Source organism: Chiroxiphia lanceolata, chromosome 1 (assembly GCF_009829145.1).
Source record: "Chiroxiphia lanceolata isolate bChiLan1 chromosome 1, bChiLan1.pri, whole genome shotgun sequence".
In the NCBI taxonomy this organism is placed as follows: Eukaryota; Metazoa; Chordata; class Aves; order Passeriformes; family Pipridae; genus Chiroxiphia; species Chiroxiphia lanceolata.
Genome location: NC_045637.1, coordinates 101,251,985 through 101,270,868, shown reverse-complemented (window position 1 = coordinate 101,270,868; position 18,884 = coordinate 101,251,985). Strand labels below are relative to the sequence as shown.

At 39.3% G+C, this 18,884-nt stretch overlaps 1 protein-coding gene and 1 long non-coding RNA gene across 7 annotated transcripts in view; one reads left to right on the top strand and one right to left on the bottom strand.

Annotated features, from left to right (window-relative positions):
• RALA (RAS like proto-oncogene A) overlaps positions 1–18,832 on the bottom strand; it is a 31,917-nt gene extending 13,085 nt beyond the window's left edge. For 2 of the 6 annotated variants that reach the window (XM_032706507.1, XM_032706490.1), the window contains exons 1-2: positions 18,767–18,820; positions 9,950–10,039 (exon numbers count right to left, since the gene is read on the bottom strand). The gene's annotated coding sequence lies outside the window, so the exon portion shown is untranslated. Of the gene's footprint in view, positions 1–9,949; positions 10,040–11,714; positions 11,734–18,194; positions 18,216–18,766 lie in introns of those variants that run through there. The other 4 variants (XM_032706524.1, XM_032706499.1, XM_032706516.1 and 1 more) reach the window with 4 other exon arrangements.
• Positions 86–7,811, top strand: LOC116796153. Its single transcript, XR_004360279.1, has 3 exons — positions 86–226; positions 1,227–1,352; positions 7,689–7,811. It is a non-coding gene; the product is annotated as an uncharacterized LOC116796153 (long non-coding RNA).
• Positions 18,833–18,884: the final 52 nt, after the last annotated feature.

Genomic DNA, 18,884 nt, shown 5'->3' with positions numbered 1-18,884 from the left:
AGAACTATCAGATAACACAGTGTCATAACAAGGCACTATTACCTCATTGTCAAATGGTCACAATGGGTAAAGGAAATGTCACACTAAAATTACATCCTCCTGCATAATGAATTACCCTTGTGTGCAGCTTAAACTATCAGAATGTGAAGCATGACAATCTTCTTAAAACTTTTATCAAAATCCCTAGTTGAGTCCATGCACTAAGGTTTTGTTAGCAGTGAGGCAGGTAAGTATAAAAGCATGCTGACTAAAGCTTCAGTAGAGATTCAGCCAATCTTTCCTGGAAGAAAAAATAAATAAATAAATACAGAGCCATGTATCTCATGCTGCCATGCCAGCAAGTAGGCTGGGCATGAGCAAGCAGCTAGGAGACACACAGTTGGAACAGCTGACCAAAGGGATATCCCCATGCCAGTGCTTAGGAATAAAAGTTGGCAGAGACATTTGAAGTTTGTCGGGACTGCCACTGCTCAGGGACTGGCTGGGCATTGCTTGGGCAGCAGTGAGCAAGTTTGTTTTTTTTTAATAATTTGTTTTCCTCAGGCTTGTTTCCTTTTTTTTTTTTTTTAAATGTATTAACTTATCATTATCTCAACCCACAAGTTTTCTTACTTCTACCCTTCCAATTCTCTCCCCCATCCCACTGGTAGAGAGCAGGAGCGAGAAAGCAGCTGTGTGGTACTTAGTTGCCTACCAAGGTTAACCCACAACCCACATGACAAACTCTTCAGATCACCTCAGTACCATTCTGCTGTCAAGGAATTCTAAAAATGCAACTGAAAACTAAGTCACTTAAATTGTTTTCCCCCAAAAGATTACCTAAGTGAAGTAAGTATGAGTAAGCTAATGTACTCATTTATAGAGCCATAGCAGAGAAATACAACTAACATTATGTTACAAGTTCTTTTAAAAAGGAGATGGAAGAGAACAAAAACACATTTCCATTTCGGCTTACAAAGAACCATTGCTTCCTTTTTACTCAAGAGGCGGTATAAGAACAGGAAAATAGTTCCAAGCCATGTGCATGTTTTCAAGCTACATTACATCTTGAAATACTCCATTGTTTTGTCTTTCCACTTTTCTCTTAAAAGGAAAAACATACCCTGAAAGTCATACTTCTTAGTACGTATTTCAGACAAATAATATAAAGAAAATTCATCTGAATTCCATTTACCAACTGACAACAGCTCAGTTTGCGAAGCTTTGATTACAATATATACCCACAGAAGCAGAGAAGTTGAAGCACTAGTATACCTGGATATGGCGTACTCTGAGCAAGAAAAGAGACTATTCTTCCGTAAGTACTTCAATACTGGAACAAGTCCAAGTGAATTCAGCAGGACCTCTGTCAGGTGAATTTGTGCAAACAATCTGAATTCAAATATACAATAGCAATGTTTCACTGTAATTGTTGTAAATTAACCTCTAGTCTTTAAGTGGATTGAGCAGTGTGAAAATTGATATTTTACTTCAAGTTGCAATTCAACAAGTCATGTCCCGGTGTGACAAACAGAAGTTGCTGCTTTTTGTACTCTCTGCAACAGTTGACACATGAAGAACCCAACACATTTCCACTTCCAATTTGATCCTTACAAATAATAAAGTTATGACAATGCTCCTTTTCCCTGAAAATTCTTTACCCAGAAAGATTTTATAGTAGCCAATCATTTTCAGAAGTCTTGATAACACCCGTTCAAAGAAGCATAAGAGATTGAGTCAAAAAACCTTGAAATTATAAAAACCTGACCCAACCAGTCAAAGCAGTATTCCAAGTCATCAATAACTGTCAGTAAACAACATTCCATTAAAATACTGAAGACAGCAAAACTTCACTGGAAGGAGTTGGAATGGGCTGCCCAAGAAAGTGGTGGATTCTCTGTCCCCAGAGGTTTTTAAGATGAGACTGGATGTGGTACTTAGTGCCATGGTCTAGTAACTGTGGTGGTAGTGGATTAAGGGTTGGACTTGATGATCTCAGAGGTCCTTTCCAACCTGGCTTATTCTATAATTCTATGATTTATGCTACAACAGACTTCAAATCCTAAAGATAAGGTTGTCATAAATACTCTGCTACACGTTGTAGTAGGAGGCAGCTCAAGGAGACCAGTTTGCTCCCAAGTTCTTCACAATCCAGTAAAGATACAACACTAGCAAAACTCAGGCCTGCTGATAGTAGACAAAGTGGAAAGAGAGAAATAAGTTACAAACAATGCAAGTACAAGGCAATATGATACTGTGCAAACAACACTTAATCCAAAGAGACTGCTTCAGAGCAAGTACTGTGCCAGAGAGGAGAGACAGCTTGAAAGTGATAAGTTTTAAGCTATTACCACATGCCCGTTTCAGTGTGCTTTGAAAAGCAAAGAGGAACTTAGATTCCAATTTTAACAGTAAAGCATCTGAGATGAAGTTTCACACACAAAGTCTTTCCACCCATAATTTATGTAGCCTGGCTTATTTTCATAAGTAGTATTAATGTGAGTTATATCTAGTTTCTGAATTGGCCTACTTTATAATTATGAAAAAACTGACAGAGACTATGGCAAGAACCTTGTTGTATGAAGCTCAAGAAAGCATCTTATTATGTGTATTGTGATTTTTTTTTTATTATTTTCATCTTCACAATGCAAAATTATTTGGGAGTCAGAAGATAAAACACTGGATTATCCTGCAGTCAAATTCTACGTCACCCTACAGCAGAGAGACACACACAGAGTCAAGCAGGGTGTTGTCAATAGCTGTATCATCCATTTCTGCAAGTCAGGTTTTTACCACACCCACTCTAAATCCCATAATACAGCTGATGACATATATTAAAGTTTATTTTTAAACAGTTCTTTGTGTAGTTCAACAAGTTGGAAGAGAAGCATAAGCTTAACTGGTTCAACAATGTACTGCAACACCTTCACTGAAAAGGACAAAAGCATTGTCTAACCACCATGCTACAGATCAGTCCTCACCTCCACTTCAGATAAACTCCTAGGAAACTGCCCTTTTCCAACATACTTGTGCAGATAAGGACACAAACAAATGCATCTGGCTGCTCTGCCGAAGTAAGCAGTTCTCAAAGCTCCTACAGCTGCTTTACTGCCTGCTTGCAGATAACCACCCCCATGATTCTGTGCCCCATTTAATGGCAGGCTTCCAGGTGGAGCTAGGATCGTTTTTGTAGAGCCAGGCTAGGGAGCAATTAGATTAACTAAGAACTGCAGAGGTAGGAATTCATGTTAGCATCAGCAATGGCATCTTGTCCAACAGTCTAATAATCTAATCAAAGGAAAGAAGATTAGGTAAATAAATAACTTTTAATTTTATTTTTACATTATTAAGATAATCTAGGAACTTGTAGCTGGAGCTGGAAAGCTTCTGGCTTCTACCTGCAGCAATATCGAGTTCTCCTGAGTTTTATACCTTACATCAAAGCTCCTCTGTGCAAAAAATGTTACCTGCAGTCCCTCACAGATTTAAACCCAACATACAGCATTCAGCTCCACCCACCCACCAGAGGAGTGAGCTGGACATTGTTTCTGTGACAGGACTTGGACACATAAGCATCATGTTAACTTCCACATAAAGTCTTGGACCACAGAGTGATTATCCAGATTTACAAGAGTAAGATAATCAGGTGCCAAGACAAAAAAAGCTTTTCATCTTCAGGGACAATATTTTCAGGGAAGATATCTTTGCAAATACATGTTAGGGAAGAAGAAAACAAAAAGCAGGAATCCTTGATCTCTCTTTATTAGTCTATATTTTGTCCTCCCATCTACTATTTCAGTCCAATAAACTGAGACGAAAATATGCTTAAGGGTGAAAAAAAATCTAATGGGTTTCATCCCCTCATTCATCTTGCTTGTCTGATCAAATTAGAGGACTCCTCTTAAGCTGTCCTGTTTCTCAACTGGCTTTTTCTTACATAGTAACTTGCTCCAAAACAATCAAAGCATGCTTCCTTACATATCCATGCCATTTGTCCTCTACATCCCTCCTCAATGCAATAATCCCAAGGTTCATACAGTTAGAGGGAGCAAAAAAGTGGCCAACAGAGTAGCTGTGTACCATCGAAACAGGGCAACAGACAACACTTTAGATTACTTCCTTTCCTTCACAGGGAGCACTGTGAATCACAGGGTAGACTTCCCCCTCTTTAGCCAGCAGTACATACTAAAGAAATTTACAGAAACTACCTTATCAAAGACACCTCTGACAAAATGTACCCAAAACTGGCCTATAGGCTGAAAAATAACAAAGAACAGAGCATATGATCAGCCTCATTTTCTTAGAGAATGAGACCAAAAGAGGTCAAGGAGCTATTCTGCCTGTTTTGATTCCCTGGAGTCTTGTATATGCAACGTCAACAAGAGCAGACCAGGGAAAGAAAAGCATTACACCGAAGTCACATCACTACAGGCACAAATTCAGCTGGCATCCTCTGCAGTACTATACATAAAGCTGAATGCAGGCTTTGTGAATACGTAGTTGTGCTTCACAGCAGGACTTTGATTTGCTGCAGACATTTGTTTGAAGGGGACTAGTTATACACAGCTTTGTGTTTAATCACAGTTGGTACAGCTAGTATAGTAGGTTCTAGTTAATAAGTAGAGATGGTGGTGCCCTTCAATTACAAAACCCCCAACTTTTTATTGTTAATTTTATAGCCTACATAAAACTAATACATCAAAACTGGATTCCAGTTTGTTTCCTTTCCTTTAAGATTACATAAAAATTTGAAAGTCTGTCACATTAACCTCATTACCCACTCACTTTTATAATGAGTAACTTTCTTCTCTGAAGACTCTTTTATATAACAAACATCACTTACAACCACTAGCTGATACATTACAGCACCTATCTTTACTCTGTTTAACAGGGTTAGAACTTGATACATTTGAAGGAATAGGAGTAATTTAATTGAAATATGTGAGCCGCCTGCACAATATTAAGAACTATAGTTAGTATGCTTTGACCAAAATACTTCCAGAAAGGCAAAATTATCAATTACTTATTGAACAATTAAAGAAAATTTAGTAATGGAAACTCATGCTGTTCTAATCAAATAACTCATTTTTTTTCTAACTGAAGAAATTAATACCTGCACTATTCTGTACTTTAAATTTAGTACAATCTATCACTTCCCGAAACATTAGCTACAACTTATCTTATTTTGAAGTGAAAATTTATGGTAATTATTTGACAGTATTTTCTAAGTGAGTTTAAATATTCTCCAAAGTTTCTTAATTCCCCAAATTGATTCAAAGCACTCTTGCCTCACATGACCTAAAAATTACAAGTTCAGCTTTCTGAGAAAAAAGCACAGGAACAAGAATTTTGAAAAGTGACAACATATTGATGTCCCCAAGGACCATCAAGCAATATAATCTTATCTGTTATGAAAAGATCACAAATTCAACTAGTTACTTCATTGTTTATTGAGTCTAGTAGTTTCAGATTGGTTAACAACAGCAAAATTATACTTGAGAATGTATTCTTTGAAAACAGCACTAGCATATACTAGATGCCAAGTATCTGGAAGACACCTCAGGAATGACTCAGATATTTCTGCAACAAAAGTGTTCCTGGAAAAGGAGGGAGGCAATTCCAGGCAAGCAGAGTCTAACCCTCCCAACAGTTGCTTCCAATTACAATATTGAAACCAGAACAGCAGAAACAGCCCATGACCCAGAAATTGATAGGATACATGAGGACATAAGACAGGATATATGATAACAACTGTTTTAAGAACTGGAGAGTAAGGAAGTTTTTAAACTTAGATCAGCATTATTATAATAAGTGTCATTCCATGGCTCAAGTTCGACTGGTGTTTAAACACACAACATCTGTCAAGCTCTGCATGAAGTAGTATCAGTATTTTATTAAGGCACAACAAGTATTTCAAATGTTAAATAATCACTATGAATTAAAAGTAGAAGCCTAGAAAAAGATGAGAACTAAAACAAATATTCAAACCTATCTTAGAAATGACTAGTCTCATTAGATAATGGAACAGGCCTCCTGAACCTCAACCTCAGAACAAGGTAGAAACTTTCACAATAAGTATTTCCCTCTCTCCTGAAAATAATCCTTTGACATAAACACGTTTAAATGGTAATAAGGATTTGTTGCTTCCCATAAGTTTAACAAGCAGTTAAACCACATTCAAGGTTTTGTAAGCCCTTCCTTCCAAAGCTTTCCAGGGCACACCACATAAGGTGCTTGTGTCTCCCACACCTACAAAACAAATTTACTAAGGTGACTGACTACACATATACTAACAAAAGCAAAGGGTAGAAAACTGACTTAAGTTCTACCTCTCAGCAGCAGCAAATCTCAGGCAAAAGATCTACATTTCCCAGCTCCTTGAGACAGGTACTTCAAACTGTAACCATACGCAGGCACTTAAACTGGAAAAGTCAACCAGTGAACTCTTCATCAAGTAACCAAGGCCCATTCATCCTGTAAATTACCTCACACTGCTATAAAGAACAGTGGTTCCCACATGCCTGCAGCTTTGTACTTTGAAGACATCATCAGAAGAACTAAGATTTCTCCAACAAGAAGTCACAAAAACACTAGGAAAGAAGTTCACAGACTTCCTAAGGCTCCACAGGGCCTTAGTGCCAGCTTCTGGGCATAGCCATGAACTAGGCAACAGCTTCTGAAGTCAGAATATACATGAATTCCATATGTTTCAAGTCAATTTCAGCATTTTGTAACCAAAAAGCTTCTTTGGCATCCTGCAAGATGACTTCCAGGAAGGCATTTCCATCAGGAAATTTCTTGAAACCCACATGTAACAGCACGTGAAAACCCTGACAAACTAAACAACAGAAACTATCTAGAGCAAAATCAAGGTCTTAAGATTTCAAACCTTGTAGTGTGCTGAAAAGAAAATGAAGCAGCTACATCACTGTCCACATAAAACACTGACAAAACACACAACACTTGAACCCAGCTGTGTGTGTCTGCAAGGCTGACATAAACTGAACCTGGTGCAGTCTGACTATCTTCCCACAACCTTTCTCCCAATAGCACTAGGTGGCAAAGCACTTAGGAAGTTGCTCTAGACAAAAATTAATCTATACTGTTTTTTGGACAGATCAGCTACCTAAACAAGCTTGCTGGCACCAAAGACAGCCCAGAACAGCACATAGCTGACCACAGGGAAAGCAAAACTACAGCACTTCCAGCATATAAGCACTGTGGCAAAACAATGAAAGTGTTCTAAGGTTCCTCAACCATTATCTAGCCCTGTTGAAGATTCCTCGCTTTTTGCTAGTTATGTTATGGCTGTTACAAAACACTGGGAAGAGTTCTAGATACTTTCATTGGTTTATCTGGACTGCTCCAAAGATCAGTGGGAAGAGTAGCAAACTCAAGCACACCAGCAATAAAATTGCTCTCATAGTTCAACTCACTGAAGTTACACTGTGAAATAATTTTGGTAATATACATATTTATGCAAGAGTCTGGAATACTGTTTCTGCTTTCACATGTTCATTACATGGCTGGTGCCCTATCTCAGTCTATTCTAATCACTGAGGGAACTTAACTTTCTGAAGCTGATAGTGCTGAAGTATTTCTTTAACATGAAGTGTAAGAGTCATGTCTTCTCTTAGATTATATTTATAAACATGAAGATCTGTAATCTAGCATATTAACAAAAGGTATTAATTTTGTATTGATTTAAGATTATACACCATGAGGAGAGAGTTAACAGTAACAGCCGTCACGATAGAAGAATGAACAATTACATGCCACTAGCCTGTCAAAGCTATCCATAGACTTACACGGATTTAGAGGGAAGACAGACAAACAGGTACTATGGTACTAACTGCTGGTTTTCCACCACAAGCAAAACTAATGAAAGGCTGAAACAGATGAGGGGGACATCTGTGGAAGAGCCTCCCACATCAGTTACCCATAAATAAATCTCCTGTCAAAGGTCAAATTACATTCATGGGAGATACTATTGTTCTGCATTTGATATAGAACAAAGACACTTCCCCACCCTCTTCCCCCCACTAAAATGTAAGAGTCAATGTATTGCCTCCAACTATGAATTTTACTAATGCTGAATCAACACCTCAGGGGTTTCACTAGAGCTGTTCAACTAAGAACTCAGGGAAGCACTTCAAGAACACATTTATGTTAGTGTCACCTAAGACATACTAGCATGGTGCAGCCTCACCTTGAATATTGTGTGCGGTTTTAGGTGCCACAATATAAGAAAGATATTAAGCTGTTAGAGAGCGTCCAAAGGAGGGAAACAAAAATGGTGAAAGGCCTTGAGGGGAAGCTGTATGAGGAGTGGCTGAGGTCACTTGGTCTGTTCAGCCTGGAACAGATTCAGGGGAGACCTCATTGCAGTCTACAACTTCCTCATGAGGGGAGGAAGAGGGACAGGCACTGATCTCTTCTCCGTGGTGACCTGAGGGAATGTCCTGAAGTTGTGTCAGGGAAGGTTTATGTAGGATATTAGAAAAAGGTTCTTCACCTGGAGGGTGGTTGGGCACTGGAACAGGCTCCCCAGGGAAGTGGTCACAGCACCAAGCCTAAGAGAGTTCAAGAGGCATTTGGACAATGCTCTCGAGCACATGGTGTGACTCTTGGGGATGGTCCTGTGCAGGGCTAAGGGTTGGACTCAAAGATCCTTCTGGGTCCCTTCCAACTCAGCATATTCTGTGATTCTGTGATTTTCATGCTGTGTTTCAAGTACAAGAAAGCATACCTGGAAGCTAACTTTTGACTGGTAAGGCAGGCTTCACTCACATGTGCACAGAGCTGCTGCTTCCAGCTGCTCTGGAAAGCAATAAGAATGGAGTTCCCTTGGAGGAACTATGCCAGAGCTTGCAGCGTGAGCTTCAGCAGTTCACTCTGAAAAGCAGTTCAAGAGCACTGCATTCAAAAAGTTGTTCAGAGCATATTCAGTATCATAAATTCAGAGGGTTTTTTGTCAATCACACTTCAAAAGGAATCTCAAACATCATCAGTGTGTCCTTTTTGCCCCTGTACACTTAAACTTCAGTATGCACTATAGAAATTTAAGGAAGACTGAAATGTAAGCAGCATATTGTCTTGGCTTGATGAAGTAGATTCTTTGAGAAAAGTCTGAAGGTAGTTTCCAAAAGATATACTTGAAAAAATATAGGGTTTCCTCTAACAAAACTATCTTGATAATTGTTAAAACTCCTATAGTCTTCCTTTAGAATTTCAGAATGCCAGATTTGTGTTTTCTAGAAAAAACAAATATTTGCATGGTCATTTTTACAGCCAGGAAGAATGACTTAAGATTCACACTTGCTAAAACCGTAACTCCACCCAAATAGTTTTACTGCTCAATAGTCAGGAAAGTTAACTTATGATAGAGAAATCTAGAAACAAATGGTATCTGCAAAGAAAAACCAAATCACCAGGCTCATGGCAGGCTGCACCCAACACTCTTATGGAATCTGTATATGTTGCAGGCATCTGTCTTCGCACCAAGACAAGTTCTGATGCTGATAGCTCAGGGAATTAATCCTTCTCAAAACAACTTCTTTTGCCCTGTTAGCCAGTCATATAGTACTACAGTGAAAATTCACATGAACACCCTTAAATTCTTTTAAGTTTTAGCACAGACAGAATGAACACAGAAGCCTTGTTTGAATAACGCTCCTATGGAATTCTTGACACAGAAAAGGTTTAAGCTTTTAAATAAATCATTTGAGGCAAGCACTGCCTTCTTCCGCTTCTCAGTGCCTCGCTGAATGAAGTTTCAACAGAGTACAAATACTAAAATACACTATCCTTCACGTTTTGTGCTAATAAAACAGCTTATAACAATGAAGGATGCAGGAAACAAGTGCTCCAGCAAGTGCAAGCACATTTATATCAAAGGCCACAGCACAAATGGTGCAAACACACAGGACCAAATGCAGGGCATTAACAAGAGACATCAAGAAGCAGGTACCACCAAGTTCTCCATCTCCTCTTCACAAATACAGGCAAGTGTTCTCTCTCCTCACAGGCAGACTGCATCAATACACCAGCCAAACGGAACCTAATAAAATAGGAGCATGTTGGATTTTGCATTTCAAAAATTTCCTATTATTCCTCTAAGGAATCATCCAGCTGTTGCAAACTTCTTTAATGAAATCTGACTTGGCAAAGTAAGTTACTTCATTCATTTTATGACTTCGCCATCTGTTTTACCACCCAATTAGAAATGCATAAGTACTTTTTTGTAGTATTATTGTGAGAGCACTACTTTTATAACTGTATTTTGTTCTGGTAACATCTCTTCCTGTTTATATTCTATGCAGAGTAAATTTCTCCTCCTAAAATCATAATTTTTTTTTCTGTCTTATTCAGGGAGCAAGGATTTCATACCATGACTCACAAAAATTCATAACTAACCTTTTGAGTAGGTGATTCAAGGACACGAGCGGTTATACACCTGATGTTGCAGAGTAATACAGCATTCAAAAAGTTGAAACACCGTTAGTCGATCCCTCCCTATTTTTAGATGCAGTTTATTCTAAAACTATTAGAGCTATGATTTGAAAAATTGATAGTTAATCTAATAGACCTAAAAGACCCAACTGAGCAATTAATTGTCTTTTAGTTCAACATATGCTTGCCACTTGAATGATATATAGTAGACTTTCATGGCTATTTCACACATTATAGGCATAAAACATGCAATGGCTAGAAACAGAGGGCATTCAGTTAATTAACTCAGTATTAAATTATTAATATTCAGGTTGATTTATCAATTTCCACATTAAGTGCCAGAGAAAGGTGGTTTTGATCTTGCCCTGCTTAAAATACTGATTAGACTTTTCTTGCAGTACCACAGAAGATATTTTCAAGTTGAATGTTCTAAACTGTAAGGCAGTAACTTTAAAAAATTGCGTTTTGCTCCTGTTTGAATACTTACAGTTCTTATACTGCATATGGTAATTCAGAACATTGAAGAACATTGTTAAATGACTTACAAGAATGTGCATAAGTTTCAAATTTTAACAGAACAAGCTATCTAAGAAAAGTTATTTACACATAACTGTATGTTAAAATCATGGATCAATTTTGGAACACAGAAGCAAGCACAACATTCATTTCAGACTATATGGTAACCAAGTAAAGCAGGTATCAAAAACTTTGGATAAACAACCTAAAAATCAGTTTTGTAATACTACTCCAAAGGGAAAGAGTCTTGGAAAAGGCACCATTAGGGATTGTGTACTATTACACATCACTAGATGGGTCTCTCCAGTGTGTCTCTCTTCCCATGTCCTGACAGGCAACATAAAAGCTAAAGGCATTCCAGCAGTGGTCATAGACAAAATCCAGTTTATTTTAAAGGCCAGTCTCCCCAAGGAAGAACTACTATAGAAGTCTGTCTATGGTGAAATCCAATATCTTTATCAACATTTAATTGATTTAATTCCACACATGTTGCAATGCTAAATGCTACCAAGTGTGAGTTGTACTCCTTTCTGTACACAAAGCCCTTTAAATTCCAGTGAGAAGTATGTGACCTAATACCTTTTCAACGTTGCGTGGTATAATATAGGATTTTCTCTGGCCTACAAAACCTTCACTTCTGCTGACTTATGAAAACATTTTATTTCCAGCTGGTCACTTGCAAGCTTTCAATTGAGTTGCAGCATCAGTTCACGAAAGTCAGAAGCTAATTTTACAGCTTTTATCCTTGAGGGGTTTATTTCTTTTACCTTAATGCACCGACAATCAGAGTCCTGCATAAAGACTGGAGAAGTTAGTGTTGTTACAAGCCATTCCTGTTGGTCACAGATAACAGCATGAATGATCTTAAGTCTGTTGAGAAATGGAAATTATGTTCCTGAAAATATCTCTGTCAAACTATTGACCATCTAACTACATCATTCTGACTGGGTTAGTTATGGCCATTTCAGTATTCTATCATATTGTATTTCACGGTTCATATTTTCTTAAAAGAAATCCTAGAATTTGGCTATAAGATTGTTTCAGTTTCTCCTCACAGAAGCATATTTCCCCCCATATCTGTAAAAGAAGTCTTATCTCCTAAAACTGTAGTAAAATCTATTAAAAAGATTACAACATAAAATATAAAACTTCACTCCTCAAACAATGGATTGTTTTCTTCAAATTTTCCAAGCCACACTTTAGATCACTAGAATCAATTTGCTTTTGCAATGCTCTTCAAAATATTCCAGTCTGAAGAAACTCACTTAAATTCGGAATGTTATAAACATTGTCTCATCTCTAACTCATACATCTTGCAGAGAATACTTGCATTAGCTTATTTCATTCCTCTATCTGCTTTGACTGCAAGACAGAAAATACAACAGATATAGCTTAACTTCCATTTAATTTTAAGAGAAATATACTCTTTTACTAGAAAAATTCAACATGTGCCAAATCAAGTTACTTAAAAAGATCAACTTTCCCAATAAGATCCAATAGAAAACATTAAAGACACAGGGACAGTAAAGAAGTTTCTCAAAAATCAGGACCTTCTAAGGCTTCTAAATTATTCCAAAACCAAACATTTTGTATCTCACTCTGGTTCTTGGGCAAAGAGGAGGTGAGAAATTCTAGCATTTTTGTGAGTAGTTTCACTATAAAACCTTTCTTTTAAGTGTAACTGTAACTGTAAACCCATCAGTAAATTAATAACTACATGCCCAAAGTTAACGATTGATAGGGAGACAGCTACATGGGAGTATATACACAGGCTTTCCTAAAATATTTTGTAGATCAGCTACTGGCCTCTTGAACACCATCAATCTAAAAACTATAACCTCCCACACTCTGAACACAGGAAAAACCAGTTGGCAATGCCTGCAATGGAATTTCTTAACAAAGCACAGAGACATTCAAGATATGCAATTTATATTGCTCAAAAGTGAGTATTTTCCCCTCACAGCAGAAGCTGAAATCATGACTTGAAATCCAAGTTCTTATCAAAACAAGATGTAAGAAAGAGGACAGAGCTTGGATTAAGATTTGGAATTTAAGTCCAAATGGCAGCAACAGCTCCTGTTTAACTATTGTTACACAATCACAGCTGAGACAAGTTTTTCACAGAAAAAGTGCTGCACCTGGAAAAAACACTTGGTTAATTCTCTTTAATATTTCTGAAGGAAATACATCTGTATTTCTTCAATTATTTTTCTAAAAGCAGTCCTTTATGTTACACTATACACTAAAACAAAATGACTACTGATGCAAACCAAATTAATAATTTGGATGGGCAGCTTTCTTGTTCTTTATCAGCATCTTAATTTTGCTTTATTATTCATATCATAGTCTTCATTAAACAGGGAAAAACAATCAAGTACTAGAATTTTATGCATTTTAAGTTAGTGGGTGTCTTCTGAAGGGGTACTCCAAGATGTTGCAGAATACACGGGTGTTTCATTATGAAAGTTACATGTAGCTATATTTTCTTCCTTGCAACACTAACCATTTAATAACATTTTAGATGGTGAACTTGCTGAACAGAGAGTAGTTTCTGATACTTAGCTTAATGCATCTGCTCCTTAAATTCTGAATGAGAACACTGGACTGACTATATAGACAGGAGTCATGAGTGCAAGGTTTTCTTTCCAGGTTAAGTTTTCCTGTTTTATGATACACCTTACGTCCAGTGCATATGAATGAACTGGAATCTCAAAGCCATCATGACTGAATCAGCACAATCTGGAGCAGTGGGGAAAGATGCTTTAACAAATCATACTCACAAAGACCTGTGCTGCATCACTGACTTCACTATGTGAACTATATCAATGAAAAACAAATTTCATACTAATTTTCAAATAAGTGACAACTTCAAAAATGTAAACTTATAAAAAGTCAGAGAATTCAAGTTGTAATAAGGTGTACCTGGACCAGTAACTGAAGCATTGCAATGAATTCTAAATTTGGATATTAAATACAAATTTTGATCTTGCAGAAATCAGTTAAGAGCGTGCAGTGTTATTTCTTAAAATACAAGTGTTCTGAGGATCGGAATGAAGCTTATTTCCATGTTACTACATAGGTGGAATTAATTTAGGTGTTTAAGTGTGCAAGAACTTTACAATCTAGTGGTGTCATCCCAAAATAGCTCTTCCACATAATAACCACTTGAATTCACTAATTTTGCTTACTTTGATCTCTATGGGTAACAGTGAGAGATGGTTAGGGATCAGCTGCTACCAGCTTTGCTTTGAGTAGGGCCTTTGGGTCCATCTACTCAAATGTCTTTCATGGTGTGACCTCACCCATCAAGAGTGGGTTTTGGGACTGACACAGCATGCCTGCAGAAGTCTGTCACATTGCCACTGTTTTCCTGTCTGTATTTCTTTTATTTTGAGGTCTGAAACAAACCCCACTGGGGAAAGTGTTGCTGGAATTAACTACTTCCATATTAAAAACCTTTACAGGAGACAGCACAGCTGTACCAACAGGACTACACTGCTTCAGTCTTGATATGACAGGCTAGCTTTACTCTGCCCTGTCTGAATGGGAGTACTAGCAAAGAGGACTAGAACAGACATAGCTGCCTTTCTACGTTCTTTACAGAAGTTTCATTTTTGTAAGACTTCCATGTTTACAGCACTCTAATGTTGACAGAAACATTTCTGACTGCCTGTATGTGGGTGTTACACACAGAGCATTCTCAGACTCCTGGAGATAAGGATCGGAGTTAAAGATCAAGTTTAACAGTAGCACAGAAGAATATTAGGTTAGCATTTGAGAGAGTAAACTGAAACAGGTAACAAGGCCTGGATGCATGGCTGATCCCTGCTATCTATCTACTAAGCACAAGTGCAAAGCTCCTTCATACATCGTATTTTCCATAATTTGCAGAAATACTTGTTTGGTCATACAGTGTATTTACATGCCAACTTTTAATGAAACCTTGTGGGCCACTTCACCTGACATTCCCACACTCTTGCATCAAATGATGTAGTAAACTTACTGTTATAGAGAAAAATACAATGCATTAAATGAACTGTATTGGTAGGAATTCAGTGTACATTGTAATTACTTGAACTAAGGAGCCAATATCACAAAATAAGCATCATCAATTCCACTAAAGTAAGGATTACAGAGTTACTATGCAACCAACTTTACATCTCTTGTTTGTTCTACCTTCTCTGCATTCTTGGCTCCTCTCCATATTAGCATTATAAACTGATTACAGCATAGCTTACTTTGAATTCTCTATAGTGGCTGTCTTTCTCATTACATCTTCTCTCTGTGTTGTCTAACCTCTTTAATGCACTTTTCTGTATTTTTCCCCCATCTATGCACAGCCTGGACACTTCAGTGTTACCAACCTATTGTCCCAAAGGTGATGGGAATTTTGATAGAGACAAACCTAATCCTAAACAAAACACTAGTAGTAAATACTAAGCCACCCTCCAGGCAAAGGCAATGAATTTTCTCATCAGGTTATTCTAAGGTAGTGTTACTTAGTCTATAAGACGTTTCTTTACAACTTGTTCCTGCCTCTAAATCCAACACTGTTTTTTCTGTAGGAATTTCAGATTTTTTTTCAGCTCCTAAGAGCTCCTAAGGCTCAAGAGCATAAGCCTAACCTGATGGCTGTGAGATCCACATCTACCAAAGAGATTCAACAAGCAGCTGTAACCACAGATAAGTCCTTTTTAGGTGCTCACTCTGATTTGTAACAGTCAAGAAAACAGGAGTAGGAGGAAAACAGGATTTAATAATGCCCTAGACTGTCTGCAAGGCACATTTGTTAAAGTGGCTCTAATTTCTTTATATCCACAAGGACTATAAACAATTTCAGATTCTGCAGTCAGTAAGACTTAATAACATTCTAGAACCACTCTGAAAGCTGATTTTAAGTACTGTAGTAGACTAACAACATACAATCAATTCTTCCCTACTTAGTAATTCATAAAATTTAAAGCATTTTGCAGAACATTTAGTGGACATACAGTAATACCAACTATTCTATTTGCTTGGTTCCTCACATCAATTCTTCACAAGGCAGAAAGGAGGCTAAAAACAGTTGCCCCATAACTGCATGTGTGATGTTGACAGGCTACAATATGTTCACAAGAACAATATGTTCAGTAGGCTGTCACTAGCCTACTGAACTACCTTCTTCACATAAAATAGATTTCAATTTAGAAGCAAAGTAATTTCAACAGGTTAGAGCCATTAGAAGTTTACCAGAAGTTGCCTGTAAGCACTCTCAAGGGGGGGGGGGGGGGGGGGGGGGGGGGGGAGTTCCCTGTCTAGAACACACATGATCAGCCACTGATTCCCACTATATCCTACAGCACTTGCTAGGGTGGCAAAGCAAACAAATCCAATCACAAAGTTAAAAGATTTTTCTCATATAATTATTTCTTCTTCAGTTGTAAAACTACAACAAAAATCATGATGTTGTCAATTAGCTAAATGCAGTTCCTAAACAACTTTTTACATAATAATACACTGTACCTACATTATGCTTTGATATCAGAAACTGCCATACATCAGTTTCTAAGACAGCAACATCCTTTGCCTCAGCAATTATTCTCTTTCAAGTCACATACACTTGAAATTTAACAGGAGCAAAAGCTCATCTGAGACATTATGCCTCTGTCTCATGGTAGACCCTTAGAAAAAGTAAATACAGGGTTGTCAGTGCATGACTTAACTGAGGTTAAGAACACAACTGTTCTTATGGAAGGTGGAAGTTAGTTTGAATACAGAAGACACATGGACCACTGCAAGGTCTCCAACCACATTTATTTAAGAGTCTTATCTTCCTCCTTCATTGCCTGCACCCAGTACTGCCTTATCCTCACAGCCACACCTCTCCCTGCCCCACTTCTCCACTCCTATCCTTCCTCCCCAGTAGCCTACTATTTCTATGGATTATTTATCCAAAGAGTACACAGCCACAGGTGACAGAGATTACAACAAATGCAAGCTAGGAGACATTCCAGTTTCCACTTTCACGGCTAAAGATCCTCTCCTTAAGGTCTAAAAAAACAAAGACAGTATTATTTCAACATGGTCAAAGTACATGCAACTCAAAATACTTCACTTTAAAATGTTTATAGTCTTTCCCTTCCTCAAATTCAGAAGAACACTACAAAGTGAAGACTGAGATCAAGGAATTCACAATAGTAAGGGAGTACATTCACTGTTCAGCATCACAGCTTATTTAACCCCACAGATGAGTCCATGCAGTGGACTGAAGGCTTTTTTTGATCTTTTTGTGCAACAGTACACCATATTTTCCTATTTATACAGAAAAGAAAAAAGGGTAAACATGACTAGCACTGGCAACTCCTAAAATTTCTACCATTTGGAGGCTTCCACAAAAAATGTTTGACAAGCTGTCTCACAAGCATAGACTGCAGGATATAATCTGCATCAGAGATAATGTATCAAACAGTTGTTCTTCATTCTATTAAGAATGTTTGCAATTTCTCAGGATTTAAATATTGAGGTGTATGCTAAGAAATTAGTGAGTCAGCTGAAAAGATGATTAATTATTAAGAATCCAGTTATAATCACTGCTAATTATCCTGAAAACTAACAGAATACCAGTCTCTTCTCCCAGTCAATGCAGCCCCTCTCCCAGGAGTTCCTCTCTTTTCAATTTAACTTCCAGCGGAAAAGACAAAGAATGACTGATATCTTTATGTGCAGATCTCTCTATAACCTATTGCCAGACACTAAAATGCCAGCAGAGGTATGTATTCTTCCACTCGTGGAAGTGTAACGATTTGCAGAGCAGAATGCAATTCTCTTTCCAATGAGAACTGGAATGCAAGCTTAAAACAAAACATTAGGCGTCAGAAAATAAACATTTCGGCAGTCTTTCTGCTAGAACAGTTCTGTGATGCTACAAAACAAACACACGGATCGTACACAAAAGTTGCTCTCCAGGTTACTCTCGGGATATGTATGGCCCACTTTACAATTTCATTTCAAAGAGTCAATTAAGGCGAAGGAGCTGAAGCTATTAGCTTCTATTTAAAAGAAACTCAAAAGCGAACACCAAATTGCTTACCTAACGAAACAGGTGCTCATCGAAGGGCTCTTTTATTTAGGGAACTAAGTAGTCACACTTTGTACTTCTCCCTTTTGTTGCAGACAACCACAAGCTATAGTCACCGGTAACTACAGAAAAGCGCAGCACACGAAAGCGAGCAGCAATTACACGTTGCAGAAACCCTGCTCTTACTCACCCTAGCACCGCAGCGCACACACACTCACACACACCAGGGTCTGCGGCACCCGGCCAGGGCAGGACCCGTCACCGCTCGGCGTAGCCCGGCCGGGGGATGAGCACCGCGGCCCCGTCCCCGCCAGCCTCGGGGCGCGGCCCCTTTGTTCGGGTGCCGGCGTTACCGCGCCCCGCCCTCCACAGGTACGGGCGGCGCCGCCGCAGCCCCGGGACCCGCACCCGCCCCGCAACAGGCGGCAGGGCCCTGCTCCCCCCGCGCCCCGGTCGGAGGTCGCCAAGGTCGGCGTCCGTAACCTTCAGGGACCGGCGGCCGGGCCCCCACCCGCCTGTCCCAATGCCCGGGCGGGGCCGGCAGGCGCACACCGCCGGGGATGGGCGGCGGCCGCGCCAAGACACCGACCCTCGGGCGGCGCAGAGCGGCGGGCAAGGAGCCGCCGGAAGCCCCCGCCCGCCCGGGAGCTCCCCCTAACCCCCACCGTAGCGCCCCCCGACGCGGGTTCTGTGCGGGATCCCCGCGCTCCCTCCCCGCCCGGGCTGGCCCGCGCGCCCCCGGCTCGGCTCGGCCCAGCTCACCTGCGGCGGCGGCGCGCGCTCCGCTGCCCGCCGGAGGAGCGCGCAGGGAGGGGCAGGGCGCGCGAGGTGAGGCCCTGGCGCCGCCTCCGCGCGCACGGCCGGAGGCGCGCGCGGCCCG